The sequence below is a fragment of the Oryctolagus cuniculus genome, chromosome 6, assembly GCF_051225735.1.
Source record: "Oryctolagus cuniculus isolate XC-2025 breed Fujian yellow rabbit chromosome 6, ASM5122573v1, whole genome shotgun sequence".
Lineage (NCBI taxonomy): Eukaryota > Metazoa > Chordata > Mammalia > Lagomorpha > Leporidae > Oryctolagus > Oryctolagus cuniculus.
The window spans coordinates 80,160,820-80,182,732 of record NC_142872.1 but is presented as its reverse complement, the minus strand read 5'-3'; the positions used below and the strand labels follow the sequence as shown (position 1 = coordinate 80,182,732).

The 21,913-nt window shown below is 42.5% G+C and overlaps 1 long non-coding RNA gene across 1 annotated transcript in view; it reads left to right on the top strand.

Moving 5' to 3' along the window:
• The first annotated feature begins 30 nt into the window (after positions 1 to 30).
• The window catches only part of LOC149126199 (uncharacterized), a 95,412-nt gene continuing 73,529 nt past the window's right edge, over positions 31 to 21,913 (top strand). The window contains exon 1 of the long non-coding RNA XR_016235648.1: positions 31 to 3,345. This is a non-coding gene — a long non-coding RNA (uncharacterized LOC149126199). The remainder of the gene's footprint in view (positions 3,346 to 21,913) is intronic.

Genomic DNA, 21,913 nt, shown 5'->3' with positions numbered 1-21,913 from the left:
CGCCCGCCCCCTTCCCCTCCCCCGGCCCCCCGCTCCCAGGGCTACACCTGCCCCCGGGAAAACTGGCTGGAGCCGGGCTCTGGCGCCAGGTCTTCCTAGACTCGGGAAGGGGAACTGCTGAAAAGCCCTCTGAGAGTTCTAGTGTACCAGGGGACAGATGTACTTGCCCAAGGCAGTTCAGGTTAACAAACTAAGCATCCACTCTGCTCCCTTTTAAATCTCATCTTTATTATAAAAACCATGAGCATTTCAATGGTGGATGACCTAACTTCATTTCTCTCTCTCACACACACACACCTTGATTGTATTATATTCAAAATGTTATGTCCAAGGTGAACCCTAATTTTCCAAAGCAAGATTAAATGCAGAATGAGGTTCTCTGTCTAATATTCCATCACCCTGAAGAATCTGAAGCGTTTACTCATGAGAAATTCACCCTTGGGAATGTGTACATATGAAGATATATACCAAATGCAGCTGTTTGTCAATGTTCAATGAAAGAGGCAAGAGTTACTTTTGATTTCTAAAATGTATAGGTAGCAGCAATATTTTCCTAAATGCCCTACTAATCCTATTAAGGGAGAAAGAGCGGTCTTGTTGAGCAGCAGAGAAATGTAGCCCTTAGTCTCAGGTCAAGGTGGTTACCTTGACAGGTATTTAGACTGTAATGAAATGAACATCTGACTGACTACTAAACTTGGGTTTACACTTAAACTTTTCTGTGGGATTCTTATAGCAACCCTCATATATGCCACTTACAGACAGCATAGACTGCCCCTCACTCAGCATGAGCTAAACATTATTGCACTAGTTTATCCTCCATGCAATCCTATGAGATTGACATTGCCGCACCTTCCGGAAGAGGCAACGGAGGTTCAGCTCAAAGCCTTGACAGGGTGGAATCCATAGCCAGTAGTCCACTTTCAGACTTGGAGCTGTTCATCACCAGGCCAGGCTGTTGTGTTTGTGCATTTGTGTTATTTCCAGGACAACAAACATAGCCATTAATGCACACTTCCGAACAAAACTCAGCAGATCAATCTCCAGAACGGATTTGTTGTTGTTATGTGTGAAAAGGTAGAGCTTACATCTGGGAGCTGAGAGCTAAAATACGACAGCTTTCGTGTGATCTGACAACCACACAGTCATCTATCAAATCTGGCTGTTTAGTGGCACATTGAAAAACTGAGTTTTTGCAAACGGCTGGCCTCTGATACAGCTTTTTCTTCCAAAGAACTGTTCTAAACCAACTTTCCTTTAACTCTGCAAAGATCTGTGAAGAGCTGTCTGTTCTCCGTTATTCTTAACAGCCAGTCTTCTCACCGGGGAAAGCTAAGAAAGTGGTTCCTGTTCCCATATCTCTATGATTCAGACAAGAAAACATTTTAAATCGGCTTAAGGAAATCTTCCTGGTTGTTACTTTTAATTGGTGGTTTTGAGGTGGACCCTAAATGTAGGCAATGATATATTTTTACTTTGATGTTTATTTTTTCCAAAAAATATGAAATTGAAAACAGCAAAAATGAATTGCAATGGTTAAATAATTAAGGAAATTACAGACATACAGTGAGCACGATTACAAATTGATATCACTGCAATCTGATCCTTGCTGGGTTTTCATGGAGATGTTTTTTTCTAACTTTTTCTGGATGGCAGTAATTTATTTTCAAGGCTCTCAACACAGAAGATTATCATAGTGAAAAATATTTTACAACTAAGTAGTTTTCTCAGACTGAATATTGAAAACAAAACAAAAACCCATTCCAGAATCCACTTTTTCTGGGGCCAGCGATGTGGTGTTGTAGGCTAAGATTCTGCCTGCATCCCATATGGACACTGGTTTTTATCCCGGCTGCTCCTCTTCCAATCCAGCTCTTTGCTAAAGCCTGGACCCAGTGGTTGGGCCCCTGCACCTCCCATGGGAGACCGGGAAGAAGCTCCTGGCTCTAGCCCTTGTGGCCATTTGGAGAGTGAACCAGCAGATGGAAGATCTCTCCCTACCTCTCTCTCTAGACATCTGTAACTCCACCTCTCAAATAAAAATAAAATTTTTTAAAAAGAGTGATATTTGACCAACTTCTTCAAAAAACAACAATCCAGGTGTGGACTGTAGATGTTCTTGCACAAATTTACCCTTTCTTCATTCCCTTGTTCCTCGGTGCCCAGCCCACTACAGGAAGAGGTGCGGCAGAGGTGCGGAGGGCAGGCGAGAAGGTCGAAAAACTGATAAGACAACCGAGGGGCTCCCCATAGTTATTTGCTACTGATCCTTGCTAGGTAAGATAACCGAGAAATCGAGTGACAGCACACCCGCATAGGATGGGCTCCGAGCTTCAGATTTGGGTGTCCCTCCCCCTACTTCTTCCAAAGCCCTCCCTGGGAGTCATAAAGGAGCAATTTTTTACTTAACATATTACTAAGAAGGATTTGTAATGCCTTGCCAGGACTAGTCTTTTTCCGCATACTAACTAACTTCCTCTGCTCATTCTTTAGTTGTATATTTTTGGGGGGAGGGAGAGTTTTGGGGGCGCCGCAGTCCTGCCCCCGGTGTGTGCGGACTCGTTTTGCAGTCTCTTTATTAAATGCGGTGTTGGAAGTCGAGCTCGCGGCGTTATCAGAGCCAGCCACAAATGCCACATGTGAAGAAGCAAACATCCGGAGTGGCTTCCTGCAAACCTTGCTTTTCTAACCACGGGAGATTTATGCGGGACGGTGCGGGGCGGGGTGAGGGGTGGATACTGGGGGTTAAAGTTTCAGGAGTCGGAGCCCAGTACGAGCGCACTGAGGTTGGCGGGGTCCGTGCGCACTACACCCCCAACAGTCTCTGGATTCCGGGCTACTGCCGGCGCTCACATGCCAGGGTCCTGGGCAGGACGCGAGGTCCGAAAAGGCTGGGCGAGGAAAGCGACCAGTGTCGCAAGAAGCTTTGTTTGGGGCTTTGGGCCAGCGGGCGCAGAAAATTCCCGGGTATGTGACGAAGTGTGGCGCTGACGTGAAGTCAGAGCTACACTATTCCCCGCGCCCAGGGGTGACCAGCCAGAAGCGGGGTGACTTCCCGCAGACTTTTTTACTTCCGATGCTCGGGACAAAGGGCACAGTTGCCCGCTCAGGATATGTGGGCACCCAGGTAGACCGGTCGACTCTGGCTGGCGAACCCGTCGGGGGCGGGGAGGAGGGCGCCCGCCGCACACCCGGGGGGAGCTCGGGGCGGCCCGTAGGGGAATACACAATGTTGTCCCTGGAACAAAGAGCAGCCAGCAGGCCTTTGCATTTATAAACTGCTCGAGGCAGCGACCTCCGGAGCGTGAGCCCGCGGAGCGAGGCGCAAGGCCCCGCACCACCCAGGTAGGGCCGCCTAGCCCGACGCCACCGATTCGCACCTCGCGCTTTGGCGCCGACTGGGCGGCGGCGGCGCGCCCCTGGATACCTTTTGCGTCTCCTCCCTGTCCTTGGGCCCGTCTTCCGTGGGTGCAGGATGGAGGTCGAAGGTCGCGGGCGGCAGGGGAGTGGTTGGGAGGAAGGAGTGGCCCGGAAGATAGCGGTCACCCACTCGCTGCCGCCACCGCCAGCGGCGCCGTGCGCCCCGACCCCCGAGGTCGCGCCGCTCGCGCCATCTACAAGTCAGCCCACGGGGACTGAAAAGGGGGCGACGGCGGGAGGGGCTTTGGGGACGCTCGTGTCCCCTGTGGATAGGAGCGGCGTGCCCCTAGGGCTTACGCCCTCCCCCTTCCCCTGGTCCCCGCTTGCAGCTGCCCCCGAACCCCGCCCTGGCCGCGGGCGATTACTCGGCCGTCTCCACGTTCCCGCTCGGCCCCGCCTGGGGTTCGCAGGGCCGCAGCAGGAAATGCGCTGTTCCCGGCTCACTTCCCTGCTCAGAAACTCGTCCGCGGGGGCTGTTTCTTAGGTTCTCCCACCTCTCTTTATTGCCTGGCTCGTCTAGGGAGGTGGCGTTGGGGGGCGAGGGAGAGACAGACCGCCGAGGTCCCAACCCTGGACTAGTTACAGCACACTGGCTCGGGCGTTCCTTCCTTATCTGCTTTGCAACTTTAAAGGGAATTTCAGTAGCGACTTGGCTTCCGTGTGGCTGCGGCTGCTGCAGACTCCCCAAAGTATCCTGTCCACCCGGCTTCCCTGGAGAGCATGCCCCTAACTGCCCAGTCTTATCAACAGGACGTCCTCTGTGCGCACAGCACTTCCACTCCCACCCGAAGGAGAGCAGACACGGTTCCTGCCCCCGAGGAATGCCCCGTGCAGAATCATTAGTCTTCCATCGTGACTGACTCACCTCCAGCTGGGTGTTCTAGGTCTGCTCTCGTGTAATAATTTGTTCCTGCACGAAAAGGTGATGCTGACATCAGTAGGTCAAGCGCTTTGAGATTTTTTTTTTTTTCTAATAAAGGTGATAGGTTGCCTTTCCTCCCTTAAAACTCTGGCTTGCCAAGTTTCCCCAGTAAGCAGGGTTGGATTGTGCCAAGTGGTGGGTTAGGGCAAGGTGTGCATTCTGTGATCACGCAAGTGATCAAAGCTAAATAGGTCATAGGGGAGGCCAGTGCTGACAGCACTCATTACCTGCTCTCCTTTTCAACTGTAGCCGCGAGCATATCAGATTTGGAAATGGGAACTCGGTCGGCTTCCAGAATTTCTACACAGGAGAGAAAATGTCGGGGATCCTTGTTTGATTCCTTTGCAATCTGTCTTCTTCCATTGACATCTGGTACCTACATGTTCTTTTGTTGGCCATTTCTTGAACTTTGTCAACAACTTTGACAATACTCTTTAATAGTGACACGGTCTTTGATTCATTTTATTTCAATTTTCTTGGAGCACACACAATTCATCATTCTTCAGTAAATGCTTTTGGAGGGTATAACAGCTATCCCTATGGCTGATTCATAAGCGTGTCTCCCTTCAGGGCAAAGCACTGAGAATGATTTTTCCAGAACTGCGCAAAGATTGTTCTGATCTAGGCTTATCTGTGTTAATCTATGGTCATCTGACTTCAGACCTGGAATATTCTCTCACTCCCTCATTCAAGACATTAATCATACAAAGCTTCACTTCTGAGCATTAACTTGAATTCTGTTGCTTTTCTGACACCTCGTCAGCTTGGAAGTCCAGGTCAAGACAGTACAGGGATAATTTTGTATGTAGATATAATAAAAATGCAAATGTGTATCTTTGGAGGATTTTCCAAAGCTTTTAGTATTAATTCTATGGTCACAGAATATAGTTCACAAGGGAGTGACACTCACACTCACTCACTCATCTGACCCTGGAGAAAGCCCTGCAGATAGGCAGAGAAATTTTTGTAATTAGCCTCATTTTTCGAGGAAACGAAAACTGAGAGAGGATCCATAACTGCTTAAGGTCCCAGGACCAGGGTGTTTGCAGCACCTCTGTGCTTGCTGTTACCAGTAGTGGCTCTTGCTTGGAATTTCTTTTCATTCTATTTCTGCGGTGAATGAGGGGCTTAATGGAATTTCTAAGGACTATAAAGCCTAGATAGGTAGAGATGGATTAAAGACCCTTGGAATAGTAACTTCCAGTGTTGTCTCTAACCAGATCATGATGATTTTTTTAAAAAGATTTATTTATTTATTTATTTGAAAGGGAGAGTTACAGAGAAGCAGAGGCAGAGAGAGAGAGAGAGAGAGAGGTCTTTCATCTGCTGTTCATTCCACAGATGGCTACAACTGCTGGAGCTGTGCCAATCTGAAGCAAGGAGCCAGGGGCTTCTTCCTGGCCTCCCACGCAGGTGCAGGGGCCCAAGGACTTGCGACATCTTCTACTGCTTTCCCAGGCCATTGCAGAGAGCTGGATAGGAAGGGGGTTAGCTGGGATTTGAACAGGTGCCCATATGGGATGTCAGCACTGCAGGTGGCAGCTTTACCCACTACGCCACAGTGTCCACCCTGATGATTTTTTTTAATATTAGAGATGCAGCACTGTTAGAAGAAAGTATTTTTCATTTAGAGGATCTGTAATTAAATATTCTGATTAGATCACATGATCTAAACCCTGGATGACATCTCATTTATTCTGTTATACACATATGTGCTAACTGAATTGAAAAAATAAATAGAGGACATTCAGAGTTGGATGGGAATAAACTCCAAATAAAAGGAAGCTGAAGTCTTCAAAGTTGTGCCCCTGCACATTCCGCCTCATTCAGACTGTGCCTAGTTAGTTACACTTAATTGCCATGGTCTTTCCAGGCACCTGTTTAAGGTGTAAGCTATTGGCCTCCACTGGAACCACGTTGTCCCAGTCTTAAAGACATAAAAACATACAACAGCAAGGACAAGTAAATTCTCTCAATTCTCACTGTTGTTTGGGATAAAAATGAATTGTCAATTCTACAAGTATGTTACCAAGTGGAAAATTAAGGCACAGAGCAATCGAATAGTTGACTTAACGCTTCCAAACTACTCTAAGAAGCAAATAATTATCCAGAATTTAATCAGCAAACAATTACCCAGCACCTGAAAATCTGGTTATGAGCACAAATTTGGGAGTTGAATTGCTAGGGCCTGAATTCTAATTCTACAGCTTGATCAGTTATGTATCCTTAGATATGTTACTTAGTCTGTTTATACATCCTCTGTGAACTGGAGAATAGTAATAGCTTCAGAGAGTTTTATGAGAACTAAATGAGGTAATTCTTCATAAACCGCCTAGAATAGGAACTGGCACATTGTAAATGCTACACAGGTATTTAATAAGTAAAACAAAATTTAAGTGAAAACATGTTGTGAGAAATAATAAAAGAAAGTTTTATTGAGGGTAACTGCATTGTAGCAACTAAACAAATAGCTGATTTCATAAAGTGTTCATAGTTATGACTGTTAATAACTTTGCTGTAATTTAATAACATTGTCTGTTATACTTGTAAAGCTTTTAGAAAGATTTCTATAAACTATTGTGCATTTTCTAATTACATTGGAATATAAACATTTTAAACTGGTGGCAAAAAAAAATTGTATATAATCTAAGTTCTAACCCTCCATTAAGACTAGCAAGGAAAAAAAACACAGCGAGTTGTTAAACATCCAATAATTCATTAGAAAATTGTTGAAAAGCAAAGAGACAACTCGCAAATCAGCACTTACCTGAGTAGACTTAGATTCTTCACCTAAAGACATACTGGCAAAATTCCATTTTTATAACTGTGCCTGGCACAGATGTATTTCACAGAAAAATAACCCACAGCCTTACATAGCCAGGATATTTCTGTGTACTATAGTGAAAACAATTTTAAATTCTAGTCTTGGTTATTGTAGAACTTGCTACCAGGTAAACTGCAGGTCATTTAAGCTATCTCATCCTAAACTTTCTGAAAAAAAAAAAGAAAGGAAAAATACCTGATTTCAAGATGTGAACAAATAAGCACAAAGACTTTTGAAAATTAACAGTACTGAGTGAAATTGTGCTACTGTGTATATGACTATCTGTGTCAGTGGAAGTGAGGCACGTGGGAGTTTAGAGAAGATTGCACATGAAAAATAGCAAATTGTGATTCAATGGAAGTCAATAATTGCAAAGAAATCTTTAAGTTATAACGAAATACTGTTATATAGAGAGCAAATAATTTTTTAAAAGATTTTAATTTTTTTATATTTATTTTACTTGAAAGGCAGAGAGAGAGAGATATTCTCCCTCCACTGGTTCATTCCCCAAATGCTCACAATAGTCAGGGCTGGGTCAGGCCAAAGCCAGGAGCCAGGAACTTAATTCAGGTCTCCCCCATGGGTAGTGGGGACCCAAGTACTTTAGCCATCATCTACTGCAGGCCTCTGGGTATGCATTAGTGGGAATCTGGAATAGGGATTGGGACAGATCTGAATTCAAGTACTCCTGATATGGGATGTGGGTGTCCCAAGAGGCATCTTTACTGCTACAGCAAATGCCTGCTCCTGTTTTAAATTATTTACTACACAGAGGGTCCAACTTTGATACAGGGGAAAGTAGATTCTATTTTTATGAACTACAATGGTGGATTTACTGGATTACCATTATGTTCGTAAATCTAACATATTATTTTACTGAATAATTTAAAACTAGAATTTGAGGACAGAATAGACAATTTTCTTTTTGACATTTTGCTGTGTTTAACATTTCCCCTAAGGCTCACGTGGCATTTATGGAATACTAGGGCTACAAAAAGTATTATATTTTATATAATATATTATATATCTTTTTTTTAAGAAAATATTTATTTGTTTATTTGAAAGGCAGAGTTACACAGAGAGAGAAGGAGAGGCAGAGAGAGAATTTTCCATCCTCTGGTTCACTCCCCAGATGACAGGCATTGGCCAAAGCTGTGCCAATCTGAACCCAGGAGGCAGGAGCTTCTTCTGGGCCTCCCCTGTGGGGGTCTAGGGGCCCAAGAACCTGAACTATCTTCTACTGCTTTCTCAGGGCATAGCAGAGAGCTGGATTGGAAGTGGAGTAGCTGGGACTCGAATGGGTGCACAGGCAGCAGCTTTACCTAATACCACCACAGTGCCAGCCCCAGATTTATCTTTTAATTGCATTTTCTGTGAACTTTAAAAATGTTTTAAAATTTTTATTTGAGAAGCAGAGAGACACAGAGACATCCATCCACTGGCTCCATCCCAAGGTTCACTTCCCCAAATGCCTGAAATGGCCAGAGCTGAGCCGGGATGAAGTTGGGAGCTGGGCCAAAGAGGTGAGCTAGGAACACAAATCCAGGTTTCCCATTTTCATGGCAGGGACCCAATTACTTGAGCCATTATCGCTGCTTCCCAGGGTCTGCACTGGCAGGAAGCTGGAGTGAGCAGCCGGAACTCAGATTGCAACCCAGTTACTCTAATACGGGACATGGGCGTCTTAACTCATGTCTTAATCACCAGGCCATATGCTTGCACCCATGAACTTTTTGAATATTCTCATACATCTCTACCATCTAAACTACATAGTCAATTCAAATGTTGCAAACTGCTCCAGTAATGTCTCTTTTCTCCTTCTAGTTGGACACTTGATCCAGGATCACAGGTTATGTTTAGTTATCAGGTCTCTTTAGTTGCTCCCTATCTCTCTCACAACCTCCATAGCTGGAGTGCCAAGCTTTCATTTCAAGGATACCCCACAGCAGGTCTGGCTGATATTGGCTCCTGCATCCTTTTGGGGAGAACCATGGCAATGGGGTGTGCTCCTATCAAGGTGTCTCATGGTAATGTTAATCTTGATCACCTGATTAAGTTCTTATCTGTCCAGTTTTCTCTACCTTCAAGTCACCACTTTCCCTTTGTCATTGAGAGTATTTTTTTTTCCAGAGGGAACTGTGCCATTGTCCTGATATCCTTGCTCCTTATCAACCTTCCACCAGTCTTCTTTAGCATGCATTCAGCAGGGGACAAGTGGTGACTTTCTGTTCTTGTCATTGCTTCTATATTAATGTATTTCTTTCTATTGTAAGGAAGTTTTCCCTTCTTTTATTTGTTTGTATGTATCAGTATAGACTCACGGATATCTTCTTTATTCAATGGTTTGTCATCTTTAACTAATTTTATTTTTTGGGTACACCAGTAGCCACAGATTGGGCCAATGGGGTGCCTTTAGAGTTTGCTTCTGTATGTTCTAATGTGCCCTTATCATTCTTTCACCCTTTCCTTGCTTTCTGACATAACAAAATATTACAGGCTCATCTTGGATTTCACCCTCTGGATACAGTAATTTGTCCAAGCAGCTGGGGTACTCTTTCATGGAGGGTGTAATTTAGGCTCAGAGGTCTGGATTCTCATGAATACTGAGCTATCACCGCTTCCAGGTACCCTTACAAACACAGCTAGGATATATGTGCATATATAGATATATATACACACACACAGACACACACACAAGTCTATTTCAACAAGTTTGTGGAAAACAGAATTGAAAGATAAGTTTATTATGGTGCAGAATTTTTTTAAAATCCATGCATAATACAAGGAGTCTGAAAAGTTTATGAAAAATGTTTATTTGAAATGCAGAAAGACAGAGTGAGACAGAGACAGAGAAAGAGAAGTAGAAAGATCTCTTGTCTATGGCCAGCGCTGAGGCTCAATAGGCTAATCCTCTGCCTGAGGCGCCGGCACCCCGGGTTCTAGTCCCAGTCGGGGCACCAGATTCTGTCTTGGTCACTCCTCTTCCTGTCCAGCTCTCTGCTGTGGCCCGGGGAAGGCAGTGGAGGATGGCCCAAGTGCTTGGGCCCTGCACCCTCATGGGAGACCAGGAGAAGCACTTGGCTCCTGGCTTTGGATCAGCGCGGTGCACTGGCCACAACGGCCATTGGAGGGTGAACCAACAGAAAAAGGAAGACCTTTCTCTCTCTCTCTCTCTCTCTCACTGTCTAACTCTGCCTGTCAAAAATAAATAAATAAACAAATAAACAAATAAATTAAAAGGAAAGCAAGTAAAACTTAAAAAAAAAAAAAGATCTCTTGTCTGTTGACTCACTTCCAAATGCCTATCATAGTTGGAGTTGGACTAGACCAAAGTCAGGAACCGGGAACTCAATCTGGGTCCTCCACACAAGTAGCAGGAGACCCAGGTACTTAAGCCATCATCTGCCTTCCAGCTCCCAGGGAGGGGAGCTGTTAGCAGGAAGGGAAATTGGTAGTAGAGCCAGAACTTGAACCCAGGCACTCTGCTATAAGATGCAACACTAAATGACTATCTCTATTAATTCTATTTTCTACACACATTTTGAAGTGCTTTCATATATCTGTATCTAATTCTATATTATCTTCTATGTGTGTCTAAACATAAACATATACATATATATATACACACATACATATACATATACATGTTACTGACCCCAGGTTCATTGTCTCATTTGCAAATAGAAATTGACAAAAGGACAATATGCAATGCAGACAAGGCAGAGTGGCTCAATGAGGGGAGCTGGGCTGGGGTTTTTATTGGATGGGGAGGTGTGGCAATTCCTCCTCCCTCCCCCGGACACACGTGGCACTTTGATGTGGGAGTTATGGCTCACTCCCCTCGGCACACAACACTGGGATTTGCATCCAGTTCTGTGTTCTGCACAGGCACAGTTCCTTCTTTTGTGCACTTGGTGCCCAGAATGGCATTGTTGCTCACTACTGCCTCCTCAGGAAGATCATGTACCAGTCGAATTGTGCTGTTCTGGGAATGGGTGCAGATCAGTGAAGTCCCTAACAGGGCAGTAGGGAGTCTTTCGTACTTAGAGTCTGGATTCTCCTTGCTGCTGACTGATTTGGAGCTGGAGATGAATATTTAGGTCAGTACTGTATCTGAGATGGATACAGGTCAAGTTGGTGGGAGGAGGGGTAGGCTTGAATTTGTGAGTCCTATTTCTATCTTGATACACACACACACACACACACACCAATCCAATGTATTAAGGTTCTTTCTAGCCTGCTACCTTTCCATATTTGTAAATCCTCAGCTCCACTTACCCTCAATGCCTGTGCGTATTTACTCATTGTAATCAATATCCCAGTCACTCCACCTGCCTACTTTAATCCCCGGCCCTTTCCTTGGCTGCCAGATGTGCCAGTGACACTGTGCAGGCCTCTTCCAGCACCCTACTTCCTGCTCACTCCAAAGCAAAGGAAAGAAAGAATTTATTTTAAACTTATGTTAATTATCAAATGTGATGATAAAGTTTTCTTCTTCATGGTCTTCATTGATGGGAGCATTCCCTAGGAATAAGATAAAAACAAAATCACAAGGCATTATTTCTCTCTCTCTCTTTCTCAAGGCGGAGCTACAGTGATAGGTCTTCCATCCTCTGTTTCGCTCCCCAGATGGCTGTAATGGCTGGGGCTGGACAAGGCCAAAGCCAGGGGCCAGGAGCTTTGTGTGGGTCTCCCATGTGGGTGGGAGGAGACCAGATACTTGAGCCATCTTCCACTGCTTTCCAAGGTTCATTAGCAAGGAGCTGGACTGGAAGTGAAGAAGCTGGGACTCAAACTGGAGCTTATATGGGATGTGGGTGCTGCAGACGGCAGCTTAATCGCTGTACTACAATGCCAGCCACACAAGTTGTCATTTTTGTTTGTCTTAGGAGGGGTTTTGAAACTAGGAAGTTGTACTGTTAAGATCCAAAAAATGTTCCTAGGGCTTTCGGCCATGGCTAAAGCAAAACTGGAGTTTGTCTTGACCTCATAAGATTTTTTTTACTGAAAACCACAAATAAGAAAGAAGAATACATGTTAAATAATATTTTCTGGATGTGTAAACAGAATTTGTGGCAACTTAAAGAAAATCCTTCATGAATATATTGCACCTTTCCCTCCCCCCATCAGCCACTGAAGCCAGGTACTCTGATATGCCCTACGAGTGATTTTTGTGGCTTGCCCGAAGTACAGAGGTTGGCCAATCTAATTTATACTGCTTCTATGCATGACTGAATTCCCATGAGTCATTTCCATCTTCAGCATGAGGGAGAGAAAGTTCAAGGAAACAGTATTAAAATGAAGACCAGTCCCAAGAGCAGGCTCTGTTGTTACTGTCTGGCCCCTGCACCCACCGTGCAGTGCCTTCAACCATAGCCCAGGAACTGCACTGCTGGAAGCCCCCAAAAACTCAACAGTGGCTGTTAGTTGCCATGGATGACCTAGGGCACATATACATAGCTTGTCTCTCCTGGGCACACCTTTCTTCCTTTCCAGAGCTTATGGAGAGAATACAAATGGCTCATTTCTGCAAGAAAGGGAGTGAAACCACATCCCAGAACCAGAAGGGGCAGCTGGCTATGCAAAGATTCTAAGCCTGAAGGATTTGATAAATGTTATTTACACATGTGTTTTAACGGGTTTGGTCATTGCATGTAGTAAGACTTAAAATATGACAATTCAGTGTCAGTGTGATTGCTCAAATTGTTCTTGAGCAGTATAAGTCTTGAGCAGCTGGTCTATGGTAATTTGATCTTGCCAGTACTTATTTCATTCTACTTTTTTTTTTTTTTTTTGGACAGGCAGAGTGGACAGTGAGAGAGAGAGAGAGAGAGAGAGAAAGGTCTTCCTTTTCCGTTGGTTCACCCCCGCAGCGCACCGAGCTGATCGGAAGCCAGGAGCCAGGTGCTTCTCCTGGTCTCCCATGAGGGTGCAGGGCCCAAGGACTTGGGCCATCCTCCACTGCCTTCCCGGGCCACAGCAGAGAGCTGGACAGAATCCGGCGCCCCAACCGGGACTAGAACCCGGGGTGCTGGTGCCGCAGGTGGAGGATTAGCCTATTGAGCCGCGGCGCTGGCCTATTTCATTCTATTTAACAAACCAATTAGAATAGCTTATTTAGGGGCCGGTGCTGTGATGTAGCCAGTAAAGCCTCTGCCTGCAGTGCTGGCATCCGATATGGTCGCTTGTTCCAGTCCAGGCTACTTCACTTCAGATCCAGCTCTTTGCAATGGCCTGGAAAGCAATAGAAGATGGCCCAAGTCCATGGGCCGCTACACCCACATGGGAGATGTGGAAGAAGGTCCTGGCTCCTGGCTTTGGATTGGCCCAGCTCTGGCTGCTGCAGCCATTTGGGGAATGAACCAGTGGATAGAAGATCTCTCTCTCTCTCTCTGTCTCTGCCTCTCTGTAACGTGGCTTTCAAATAAATAAATAAATTTTTTAAAAATAAAATATTTTAAAAATAAAAATATTTTAAAAATAAATCTTTTTTAAAAAGTTCAATAATGGGGCCAGTGCTGTGGCAAAGCGGGTAAAGCTGCTGCCTGCAGTGCATCCCCTATGGGCGCCAGTTCTAGTCCCGGCTGCTCCACTTCTGGTCCAGCTCTCTGCTATGGCCTGGGAAAGCAGTAGAAGATGGCCCAAGTCCTTGGGCCCCTGCACTTGCGTGGGAGACCCAGAGGACGCTCCTGGCTCTTGGCTTTGGATCTGCACAGCTCCAGCCATTGTGGTCAATTGGGGAGTGAACCAGCGGATGGAAGACACCTCTCTCTCTTTCTCTCTGCCACTCCTTCTCTCTCTGCGTAACTCTGACTTTCAACTAACTAAATAAATATTTTTTAAAAAGTTCATTAAAAATGAATGATTTATTTTATAAAGGTTATTTTATGTCAATACTTCTTAACATCTTCACCTACATTTAATTTGGTTGAGTCAAAATATTCCCAGACTTTCCAATGCACATACCATCACAATCACCAATTCCAACTCAATTCTGTATAAACATTGTGTCTACTATGGTAACCCATGTGGTGCCACATTAACTGACTCTCAACTGTCTTCTATTCCCAACCCCTCATGCTTCTGCCTCTGTTGCTACATTCTGACCAACTAGCCTATGGCTGTTCCCATAACATCCTTTTCCCTCAAAGCCAGTATTCTCTTCCCTCTGTGTGGGACCAAAGTCCCCAGCCTTCATCTTGTGACACTTCACTCTGTCGGTCCATACTATCTACAAGAATTAATGTCTTCTGTCTCCTCGACATAGATGTGGCACCCTGTTCTCTCTCATTAGCTTTATAATTTTTAAAGTATTTATTAATAGTAGTCATTATATTTTACATTTGCCCAGCTCCCATCCATTAGGTTGTTAGCTCTCTGAGATGTTTTCTGTATTGTTTGCTGCTACACACAAGTGCACAGAGAACTCTTGATAATTGGCCCATCATGGGAACTGGGCAAGATTTGTTGAATGAGTGGATTTCTCTATGACTCCAGTTGGACCAAAGTTGCAAAAGCTTTGACTCTTGGTTAGTCATTTACTACACATTCTCATATCTCATCTGTTTCCTTTATATTTACTGTACTTAAATTTTTAAAATAACAATAGTGTAGTTTTGGAGTACAGTGCAACGTTTCAATACATATGCAATGTGTACTGATCAAATCAGTTATTAATGTTCCCCTCTCTGTCATGACTTTGGAGCCTTAGAGCTTCTTGTCTTTTTCTTTCAAACATACTTCTCCATGAGCATTTTCATTGCTGATACTGAAGCCTCCTTAGCTCCGTCTAAGAGGAGGAATGTCCCCTGAAGGGGTACCCCTCTGACATGTATTTCATTAACAGAGCATTATCTTCCAGAGTAACTAAGAACTTTCCAAAGCAGGGTGGGTGATGGTTATAAGAGCCTCTAAATAATTTTGACTGATTAGGTATCTTAATCCAGTGGCCAGTTAATTGTGTTTGTTTGTGATTTAAGAATATGATTTTCACCTACTCCCCCTCCACAATCTCCTTGTGTTTGGAGAAAGCCAATCTCTCTGCCCACTTCATATCTGCTCCGAGCTCTTTGAAGCTGTTTGCCCAGGGGATGAGACCACAGCTATCACCTGGAGCCAGGAGCTGGGAAGAAGGAATCCCTGTCAAGCCACCTGCAGGTTGACTAAGAAAGATTCCTACGCCCATAGCAAACAACAGGAGATCTGAGGACAGGCGCCCCCTCCCCACCCCCTCACTCAGCTCCCAGGTCGCTATTTCTGGGGGAGAAAATGACTCAGTCCTTCAAATGCTGATCACAATTAAATGTTCTTTAAATGTCCTTTTTACAGAAGGATCAGGTTTCTATTTTATTTCCAATGTGTTATACAGTGATACTTTAAAAACATCACAAAAATAAATCACTAGAAAAATAAACCAGAGGCATACAAAATACAAGCTCTTTTATTCTAACTTTCAGCAGGCATCAAATTACCCCCAGATTGTTCACCGAGTTACAGCCTGCTTCCTTGGTGCTGGTTTTTGTGCTTCCCCTGTAGGTGGGCTACGGACAGTTCCAAGTTGTCTTGTTGAAGACGGCGAACCTCAAAAGAGCAGCCCTTTCTCACTTGGCAATTTGGAATTACCAATCTTTATTTTAAAAGAGAAGGGAAAAAATATATTCAAGTGATTATAAGAGTGATCTTAGATAAAAACTTTTGTCAGTCAAAAGCACCAAATCCATACTATGCTGTATTGGCTATTGTCACACGACTGGGTTGTTTGCCTGGACAGTCAGATGCGATGAGCCTTCTTGACTGGAGATGGAAATGCATTCCAGCTCTCTCCTGGATTTCATCTAGGGGAAAGGATGGAGTGAAAGGACTGGAGGGTAAACTGCATGGTCAAGAGGAAAGGGGGAATTGGAGCCTACAGGTTAATGTAACCTTCCAGGGACCTGCTTTTCAATCACAGATTCGAGTTCTTTCTTCTGCTGCCAAATACTCAAACCTATTTTATTAACCACAGTTACTCCTACACATCAAATCTTTCTCATTCTCTTTTACTGATGCAGAAATGGAAGAAAAGTTTCTAGTAGTCTAATGTGAGAGACTGTTAGCAGAAGCCAAAGCCATGGGTTTAGTCCTTTCCCCAGTGTGTCAGGATAGCACACTTGACCCCTGCAAGCTGCTTAGCTGGGAAAAAAGGTGCAGACTCGGGTTGTGCCATTCGTGTTGCTACTGGGATCAGGCTTTTTGGCCAAATTCCCTTCACTTAGAAATTTTAAGTCCTGCCTTTCACCCCATCATCCAACTCCTCCACTTGTAACTTTCTAAGTCCTAATGGACTCCTGGCTGGAGAGAATCCTTTCAGACCCCAAATTCCTTTTCTTCCTACCACAACCAGAAAGCTCTGGTTGCAAGTTTTCATGTGGATAATTGTAGTATATAAAATATCAGTTTGCTTGGAACCGCTTATTACCATAAGAAGGTTGTTGTGGCCGGCACCGTGGCTCACTAAGCTAATCCTCCGCCTTGCGGTGCCGGCACACCGGGTTCTAGTCCCGGTCGGGGCGCCGGATTCTGTCCCGGTTGCTCTTCTTCCAGGCCAGCTCTCTACTGTGGCCAGGGAGTGCAGTGGAGGATGGCCCAAGTACTTGGGCCCTGCACCCCATGGGAGACCAGGAGAAGTACCTGGCTCCTGCCATCGGATCAGTGCAGCGCGCCGGCCGCGGCGGCCATTGGAGGGTGAACCAACGGCAAAGGAAAACCTTTCTCTCTGTCTCTCTCTCTCTCACTGTCCACTCTGCCTGTCAAAAAAAAAAAAAAAAAAAAAAAAAAAAAGAAGGTTGTTGTTCGGAGAGTTTAAAATTATTTGATGAGACATCGTAATTTCCAGGAAGACACTTGAACACTTTATTCTATTCATTACACATTGCAACCAGCCATATTCCCATAGATGCTGAAATTGTGTAATCATGGTCACACCATTTAAAATTTCTCTATCAACAGCTTCTTTGAATTCTAATTATCTTATTCAAAGATCTTTGGATTACTTATTTAGCTTTTTTGTGTGTATGTTTGCTCTAAGCCAGGCATCCACAAACATCTACAAGGTTTTTACAATAACAACTTTCTGCAAGAGAGAGAGGTAAATTTGTGACTCTATCAAAATTACCATAGGATGGAGAAATATTCAAAAGATAAAAGTGGTTTCTTTCATAGATTTATTTTTAGATAAAATAGGCTTGTAAAATATATTTAAAATGGTATGTTCCTTTGTAAAAAACAAAAGCTGCTACAGTAGTTGGTATTGCTTTTTAAAGGATGTGTAAAGGTTACTGTTTTGCAAAAAGGTAATAATATTTATACCATACTTGGCAGAGTATTTTTATATACATACTTTACTTTATTCTTCAAAATAATAACTCTTCCAGTTAGATACTGCTGCTTCCATTTTTTTTCCACAGGAGGAAGTGAAGTTCAGAGAGATGACATGACTCACCCAGAGTCACAAACAAGGGAGCACTTCATAGCTTCGTTCCATGGTTAATTCTGTCTCCATGTCCGCATAGTTTCACACCTGCATGGATCCTGGTGCCCATCTTCTTGTTGGCCACTGTGTTATTTCTCCAATGGTTAAAGAATTCCTGTTCACTGAGGTCACAACAAGCACCCTGGCTGTTTGAAGACTTAGTGCATGCAACTTGCTACTACTTAAATATTTTTGCAATGATATTTTCTGTGTCCCTAGACTAAACGTCAATAACATATGGTCACCCAGAGTGTCTTAAATTTTGCTTAGAAATGCCTACGGGACATGAGTCATTTTCCAAAATCTTCCCTGCCCCCCAAAGTAGTACTGAAGAGGGCGTTGGGAATCTGTGTTACAAGCTTCCTTGTTCTTATCTCCAGTGGAGGCTTGGAGATGTTGCTTTAATAGGTTAAAACTAATAAACCATGAATGATATTCCATAGAATTGATGAAAACTATAACATATGCCAAGTTTAAGTTTAGGGTGTCTTAAGTATTCCTGAGAAACTGACACAAAAGCCACTTTAGAATCTTGTCCCACTGATTATTTATAAAATAAAACTAATGAGGAAAGGATCTCAACTTCCTCTTACTACTTTCTCCATTAAACAGATATTGCCTGGGCTGCCTTTGATGCCTTTCCCCAAAGGGGAAGCAAAGTATGACTCAAAGCTTTCTTGGAGTAGATCCTCTTTTGTGATTCCAATAGGGTCTTCCTCTGAGAAAGAATTCATTATTTATATCTTTCATAATGATTTGTCCCAATTTTGCTGACAGTGTTCAGGTCACAATATATTACAGTTGTTTATGTTCCTTTTCATGCCACTTTAAGAGATTACTTTTCCTAAAAAATTATTTGAGAGGCAGAGGGGAGGGATATCTCCTATCTACTAGAATACCCAGGCTGGGCTGGGCCAAAGTTGGGGACTGGGAGCTTAATCCAGGTTTCCCACGAAGTAGCAAAAACCCAATTACTTGAGCCATCTTCTGCTGCCTCCCAGGGTCTTAATGAACAAGAAGCTGGAGTCAAGAGCAGGAGCTAGGAACTAATACTAGGCATTCCAACATGGAACACAGACATCCTCACCTGTTTCTGAACTGACAGGCCAAATTCTCACCCCAGAAAAGAATTTTTTTAATTAAATTTTAAACCTTGAAACCATTATGCCAAGTGAAAGAAGTCTGTCACACAGGACCACAGATCTTATGATTCCATTTATTTGAAAAGTCCAGAATAGACAAACCCATGGGCAGAAAACAGATTATGGGTTGCTTAGGTTGGAAGATGTAAAACAGTTGGGAGATGACAGCTAACATGTATAAGATTTCTTTTTTGATATGATCAAAGTGTAATAAACTGAATTATAGTGATGATTGCACAACTCTGAAATACTAAATACATTTAATGTGCCTTGATACTTTAAAGGAGTGAATTGTATGGTATGGAAATTATATTTCAGTGGCACAGTTATTTTAAAAATTAGAAATCAGAGCCAATCTGGAAAAGACAAAGATGTTAAAGATCTTGTTTGAAACTGAAAACCTGCTGAAAGGTGCAAGCCCTTTAGATCACACCATTCAGGATGTTATTCCTCCCTGCCCCCAGCATACTGCCAGCCAGCAGTAAATGGGTGATCTTCTCTCCCAGGGTAGTTAATTGAAAAATGTTTTCATGCATAAACTAATTCATTTGTGATTAATTACAGGATAATATTAGAACCTTACCAATTTGATTTTGACAGGTATCTTCTATTTTATGTTTATTTCCAATTCTGAATTCTAGATACAACTGAAAGAGCTTTTGTCTACGGCATTGTAAAACCTATTTTAGCATCTGTAAATGAGGTGATTCCTCTCTTCTCATCTTTCTGCCTAAAATAGGCAAAATCAATTTTCACCCTGTCTTTCTCAATCTTAGTAAGATTAAATGGCAGTTAAGATTTGTGCAGGAATTCTGATGAAAGAAAAGTTTACCTTAAGTTAATCAAGTTAAAATGACACTCAGGTTAATTGCAAAGATGGAAGAAAAATCTACTAAACACACAATTCTTTTTTGTTTCTCTAAATGTACAGTTTAATGTATTTTTATCAAGCATGCTGTCCTTTGCTTATCTGGGGACTTAATAAAACACTCCCAAGCAATTTAGCCTAATGTTTGGTGCTACTAAACAGGAGTAGGAATTAGATGAACCTGAAAAATATTTGTGTAGGGAGACATGTTCAATATTCCATCTTTTCACATAAGAAATGAAATACATTTACAAACAGATTTAAAAGGCTCATGACCAAGTTCTCTGTGAATGTGCTGTCTTCAGGTGCCCAGGATTCATGACAAAAAAATCGATACTTCTCTGTGCATTGGGCTCTGCAAGAAGCAGACTCCTTTCATTTAAGCGTCAGTGTGTGTGACATGTGGCAATCACTAGAGAGTTCTTCTGGGTGCAAGAACACAGCCATTTTACTGAGAATCATAGCATTCAGTGTGGGGGTGTCAGCATCATTCTACCATGTGCGAGTGAGCAAATGATTTTAACAGCTGCTGCTTAAACACCTTCTTCTGGTTCTACCTGCCTCACAGGGAAATAGTTTCCTGAAATTGATTATGATGATTTTCTACTTGGAAAAATTTGTTAGAAAAGAAAACAAGAGTTCTTCTAAATAATAAGCCAATATCTTAGTATTCAGTTTTTAAATATGTAGATATTTTTGATAAACATAAGTAGTATATTGTAGTTAAAATAAAGAACTTTTATACACTTTTGTTTATTTTAGTTACCTTACACTTTGGAAAACTTAGTGATTTTTTTAAAAATTGGGGCCAGAGGAAGAAAATTGGAATTATGGCTTTATAAAGAATCAGATTTCCTGACAGTCAACTGGGAGGTTTACTTTTACCTGCTTTAACCTACTTCTCTAAAATGGAATTCTCTAGTTCTATAGAGTCAGATAATTCCTAATATGAACAGAAAAGCATTATGAGTAAAATTTAAGACCTAAAGAAAGGCAGATTCCATTTATGGTCCCAAAACAAAGAAAAAAACAGTGAAACAGTTGAGTCTGAAACTGTATGTCTGCTATTATAAGTTTTCATATGTGCTTATACACACATACTCTCTCCATTTGATTTTACAAAGTAAATTGGCGGAAGAAGGTTTAATAATTACTGTTCTCTGTTCTGCTTTCATTATTCAGATTTTTTAAAAATCTTTCACTTAATTTCAGAAGACATAGCCTCAATAATGTCAGAATGCCTACTAACTCAGGTAGAGTGGTATCAGTGGAATTAATAGCTGTTTTATAATATTAACTATGCTAAATACTTCTGTTGTATTTTCAGTCCAAATTTGAATTTTGATTCATTAAAGGCAAGATAATTTTCTAGAAGAGCTAGTCACTGAGCTTTAGTTAGAATTAGTTCTGAACTTGGGGACATTCTTTCATCCCACAAATCTATCCCAAAGTGTTAATTAATAGAAAGTTCCTCCTAAGATATCTAAGAAAAATCATATTTTCCAAATATCTGATCATTGATTTTATTTGAAATAAATGCCATTTCTCTCCATGAAAAAAAGGGCTTTGAATCTTAGAATGTAGCATTTTGACCTACTTTTTACACTGGAATTACTTTATTAAGTTGATCAAACACAGACTCTTTGCCTGAACTAAGTGGACATGCTAAACTGGCTCCAAAGTTGATTTGTGGAACTCATTATGAACTTCACAAAGTGTTCAAGGCTACTTTTCAATTTGTTTCAGCCAGAATCAATAAATCTCTCACCTGGCTTCTTTGCTGTACGTATTGTACTGGTTAATCATGTATATACACCGCATAGCACATTAGACTTGGAGAAAGGGTTTTCTGATGGGAGCCAATTTTTAACTACCGTACTGTTTAAAATTGAAAACAAAGGAAAACTGCTTCTGTTTATTATTAAGGTGTGATGTGAACTAAGAACCATAAACAATCCTGCTGGCCAATTTCCAGGATCAGAAAAAGGAGAAAAGGTGTGTGAGAGAGAGAAGGAGGGAAAGGGGAAATGAATGAATGCAAGTGACTATCTTGTAAAATAGTTTTGTTGAGGAATAACAACATTTATAAAATCCTCAGTATTAATAAGGAGACACAAGTGTCAACAAGAAACAAGTCAACATATATGCATAATATTTAAAAGGACAAGATGAAATGCTTTCTAGAGACTAAATACTAAACTTGTGTAGGTAAATAAAGAAGAGCTAT